The sequence below is a fragment of the Mesocricetus auratus genome, unplaced genomic scaffold (genome assembly GCF_017639785.1).
Source record: "Mesocricetus auratus isolate SY011 unplaced genomic scaffold, BCM_Maur_2.0 Super-Scaffold_100026, whole genome shotgun sequence".
Lineage (NCBI taxonomy): Eukaryota > Metazoa > Chordata > Mammalia > Rodentia > Cricetidae > Mesocricetus > Mesocricetus auratus.
In genome coordinates this window covers 21,252,502-21,257,808 of record NW_024429207.1, presented here as the reverse complement: position 1 = coordinate 21,257,808, position 5,307 = coordinate 21,252,502, and positions in this window count along the sequence as shown.

The following is a 5,307-nucleotide window of genomic DNA, read 5'->3' as shown; positions in this document are numbered from 1 at the left end:
AAATGTCAGGCTGTGTGTACTTCATAGCAAAAGCATTATCGGAACTATAAAAGGGCTGTTTCTTAAAGGTAAGAAGTCTGTCTTAGACCCCACTGGCCCCAAACACAAAGAGACTGGCCAGCTTCTGGCTGCCTCCAGAGCATTGGAATTAAAGGGGTGCATAACCATGCTTGAAAAAAAAGTTCTATTTTACCATGAGAACTATGATAAATTTAAATTTGCATTTTTTCATTACAGCTTAAAAATATATAAAGTAAGAAAAAAACTGAGTGAAGTAAACATGGCCACAGTCTGGGAGACAGATTGTGTAGCATTCATATCTCTAGAGGTATATATAGTGTAAAACAGAAAAAACTGTTAAAAGTAGAAAGGGTTTATATGATAGCCTATACTTCATGAATTTAATAAATGAAAAACACAATATCCAGACAGTTGTAGTATATATTCCTACATGAGGTAAGTAAATAAAAGTTCCTGAAATATTCTGTAGAGCATAATGCTCGTGTCATGAAGTATAAAACAGCCAAGCTAAAGACATACCATCAGATATACATATGAATATTCCATGTAAATGAACACCTAAGAATTCATGATTTTCCTCTCAAGCAGAGGGTGGGAGGCAGATAGTGGAATGAGGCCACATGGCTAGATGAAGATACTGCAAAGTCCAACTTGACTTGGAATGGTATCTTTGTGAGATTTTTAGTAAAATATGTAATCAGATAAATTGGTATATCAGAAGCCAGACACTGTTGCTGAGACATTTCTGTATACCTCAGATGTAGAGAAGACAAATCAAAATAAAACTTCAACACATGAAAGTTAATAAAAGAACAATGGCCAAGGAAATGAGAGGAAGAAAGATTAACAAAGATAAAAATAGACATTAATGAAATAGTAATAATAAAATAAAACCAGTTGAGATGATCAATGGAAAAGAAAAGCTTGTACTTTGAAAAGATCGATAACAGAGACAATTCTTTGGAGAATATGATCATGAAAATAAGAAGAGAGTCAATACCATGCCTAAATGTGTGTTAAATACACAATGAATCAGATTTTGACTTGCAGAAATACTATTCAGTTTAGTGCATACTATCCTACCACAGAAGCAAAACTAATTTTTCTGAGGTCAATAAGCATACATTTAACTCTGTTACCCCAAATCTATTTCCAAGTGATTTCAAAACTTTGTGTGTACTTTACTACCTATATTCTCTAGGCCTTGGTGTTTATACCAGCCTTTATGGGTAATGGGAAAGAAACTGCTGATTTTTTGAATCCCCAAACATTTGGTTTATATCAGAAGAATGACAAGAAGCTTAGGGACGTATCTTAGGAATTCTGAAAGCTCTTTCGTGACTATATTGCCTTTCTCTTGTTTACAACATAAACAAGAAGTTAGAATCATAATTGTTTTATTTCTACCCATTAGGATATGCAATTAAAATCATCTTAATGAATAGATATTAATACCTGGCAGTGGCTTCTCTGACCTCCTATCTAACCAGCCCCATTTATGTCTTGTTTGATGAAAGTTCTCCGCATCTGCAAAGCAAAAGGGCAAACTGATTTATGAACAAGACTTATTGTCACAGCAGCAGATTTGTATAATGAGAAATATATTAAATCTAATGAAGGGAGAGCGTGCCTACCAAGGCAGTAAGTCTGTGTTGTGATTAAGTGATTCGATATCCCTCAGTGGATTAATTTAGACAATGCATCAGGGTATGGAGCTACTGCTGGACCCTTTTGCTCTCATGACAAATGCTAAGTAGTGCTTCACGTTGCGCATATGTATTGGGTTTGCAAGGTGTGATGATAAAGTATGGTGTCATCCTAGAAACCTGTACATTAACAAGATGGATCCCTGAGATGCCTGTGTCCTACTGCTAGAGAACCAGGTAGATCCATCAACAATGTCATCTTTTAATATCTGCTTACGGGAAAGCATTTACTATAAAAGAGCCACACACTTCTACCTTTTAAACCAAGCCCAGCTTGCCGTATCTGACAAACACTGAATGCAACCCACATTAATTCCCTCTCTAGTCCTCAGCAGGGCTGAAGTCAGACCCAGGACAATCAATTATGAACTCTGATTTTTTAAATAGGAAAATGTTAGCTATTATTTAATTGTCTTCATTTGCAAACCCATACAATAAGCAATGTCATTGACTTGATTGGAAAGCATCTGTGAGCCTGTCAGAACTCAGTGGTGGTTACCTTTCTTCAGTTTGGAACAAGTCCAGTGCCTAGTTGTTTCTTACCTTTGTAACTACATGAAGCAAAGTTCTACCCACAGTTAGAGAGCATGGCGCCTTAAAAATAGCCTCAATCAGAAGTGGGATTCTGAGTGCTAGGATTAAATGCATGTGCCATCACCACCCAGCTAAGAGGCTATAGCTGGCTCTTATTCAGACTACCAGAAGTTGGTTGTCTCCAGTATTTATTACAACAGCAGAAAGTTAAAGCAGGAGTCAAGCGAGATGAAATCTGGGTCCTCTGTATAATCTTATTTTCCTTATTCCTTAAGGAATAACTATCCTTATTAATTTTATCATTCCTGATACAATAACACTAATATAATGACACAAAAGTAAACCTCTTTCTATTTATTAGTAATCCCTCCCTAATCCTGAAAGCAGTTAACTCTCTGTATCAAAGAAAACCCGTGTGTGTGTGTGTGTGTGTGTGTGTGTGTGTGTTGTGATCAAGAAGGAAATACAAATGAAGAAATGGGGAGGAGATAAATTGTTGAAATAGAAGCTAGTGAGGAGGGGGGTTGATAAATTGTTCTGCATAAGCAAATTGCAATAAATTGAAAAGTAATGGGGAAGATCCTGCCAAGTGTACACCAAGGCCGAGTGTGAGAAAGAGAAAGCTTGAAGAAGGACAGCTGATACAAGGGTCATAGTGGCTGTGAACAGAAGAAGGGTTGAGAAACACTAAGCCCAGAGCAACAACTCCCAGATGTTCTGAGATCCCCTCTGGCAAAATTCGCCTCACAAGGCCAGCTGCTTAGCAAGGAAAGCTTTTGAGGAGATATTACACAATGCAAACAGAAATCCTCAGTCATGTGAATTTCTCATCAGCCCAGGTGTCTTAGTTACTTTCCTATTGCTGTGTAGAGGCATCATGACCAAGGCAACTTACAAAAGAAAAAAAATTAATGTGGGGCTCATAGTTGCAGAGGGTTTTAGTCCATGAGCACCATAGTAGACAGCATGACAGCAGATGGGCAGGCATGGTGATAGGGCACTAGCTGAGATCTTACATCTTTATCTCCAAGCAGGAGGTAGAAAAAAACTGGGGGGGGGGGTGGAAGGGTTCTGAAGCATCAAAAACCTATACCCAGTGATATGCCCCCTCCAACAAGGCCTTATCGCATAATCCTTCCCAAACAGTTCCATCAACTGGGGACCAAGACTTCAAAGACATGAGCCTATAGGAGCCATTGCCATTCAAACCACCACACCAGGAAACAACAAATTCACTTCTAAATGTGACTGAAAGCAAGGCCAAATAGTAGAGGTTCCAAAGAAAAAAGAAAAAAAAACATAGCTACGATAGTAGTATAGTTCCGAGGGTTCAGTAAACTACTCTACATGGTTGGCAAAGCTTACCCAGCACCTGCTATGTCCACAAGTGTCACGTCTGCTGCGCGGCCTGTGTCTGAGAACGTGCGGAGGGTGTCGGGGATTGACAACACAGAGACTTGTTCAATGATATAAAGAGAACTTTAAACAGGCTCCAAAAAGGTTCAAGGAAAACTTCCTAAGAAAGGCTCCCACCAGAGAAGCTTCTGCTCTCTCCTCTACCCTGGCTGGTTCTGCTCTGACCCAGAGGTGGATGTGTGTGGGTTTTTGAAGGTGCAGTTAGTCTCTGGACAAGGTCGAGGTCAGGGCGGTTTCCGTGGGAAGGCCTTTCCCAGGAACTTATTGTATCATTTTTAGTAAACATGTTTTTACTAAACATTGTCTTACAGCTGCCTACTCCCAGGCAGAAGGGGAAGTGGGTCTCTGCTCAAGGTCTGGTGTTCCCACACACAAGGTATTATTCTCTGTACCTTACAGACTTTGCCTAACCTATTCCTCACTATAAACTTACAAGGTAGATGCCGATACAATTCTCGCCTTGTATGTGCATGTGGAGAAACTCAGACATGTAAGCACTAGACAATTTCCCTGAGATGCACAATACTCAGAGAAGGAGACGCAGACACTGAGCTCCCAAAGTTTTGCTTTTAAGTATTCCTTATTTAATATCTGTATATTAACCAATACTGATAGAGATGTGAAGGTCACAGGAAAAAGTGGATTGATAGAAACAGATATGCATAGATTCTTACATGGATATGAATGGGATTTAGATGCAGCAATAGACATAAACATAAGACGTTGATACAGAAATATAGACATAAGTCTTGATAAGCCACTAGTGAAAAAAATTTGCATATGAAAGTCAGGAAAAAGGGACTCATGCAGAGAAATGCTTCTTTCTTTAAAAACTTATTTCCTATTTGGGACACCATGGGTTTTATCATTATGTGGAAATGAATAAGTAAATAGTGTTATGCTGGCCCTAAAGTCTAATAATGCATGGTGAAGTCTGCAGGTGGTGGAACGATGATCAGGAATGCTGGCCATGAAGGAGTAATGGTGACTGTCGCTCTCTTGCTATAATCTAGGAAATAGTGTGGTTCAGAAAACAATGGATTTCACATCCTGAACACAGGCAGCATCGTCTGGTGACCCTTCAGACAACAAAAGAACTAAGAATTTGAAACCTGTCTCTCAAAAGACACTTTTCAACCTCAGGAACCCAGACTAGAGGGGCAGCTTCATGGAGCTAAGGAGACAGGAGTTCAGCCAGACTGAGACTGCTGAAATCTGTGGAACATGGCAGTGTCACACAAGGAGTGATACTAAGTCAGAGACCCAGAAAACTGCCTGAGGCTCCTCAAGAGACTGATACTAATATTACAATACTAGGCTATGTGAACACAGAATTCCACAAGGTGTCCTTGAACAGTGTACCTGGTGGAGTGAAACCAGCTGCAAGGAATCCACTGCAACCCTTACGAAGCTTACAAGGTACCACATGTAACAAGGCAGCATACAAATGATTTTCCTGCACACCAGAGCAAGAGTAAGGGACTTAAAGAAAGGCAAAAATACAAACTCTTGATGTCATAAAAATATCAACAGCCAATAAAACTTACTTTAAATGCAAAAATAGAAGAAAGAAGAAACTGTGATCCATAACAGAATAAAAACTAATAATAAAACAGACTTAAAAACAACA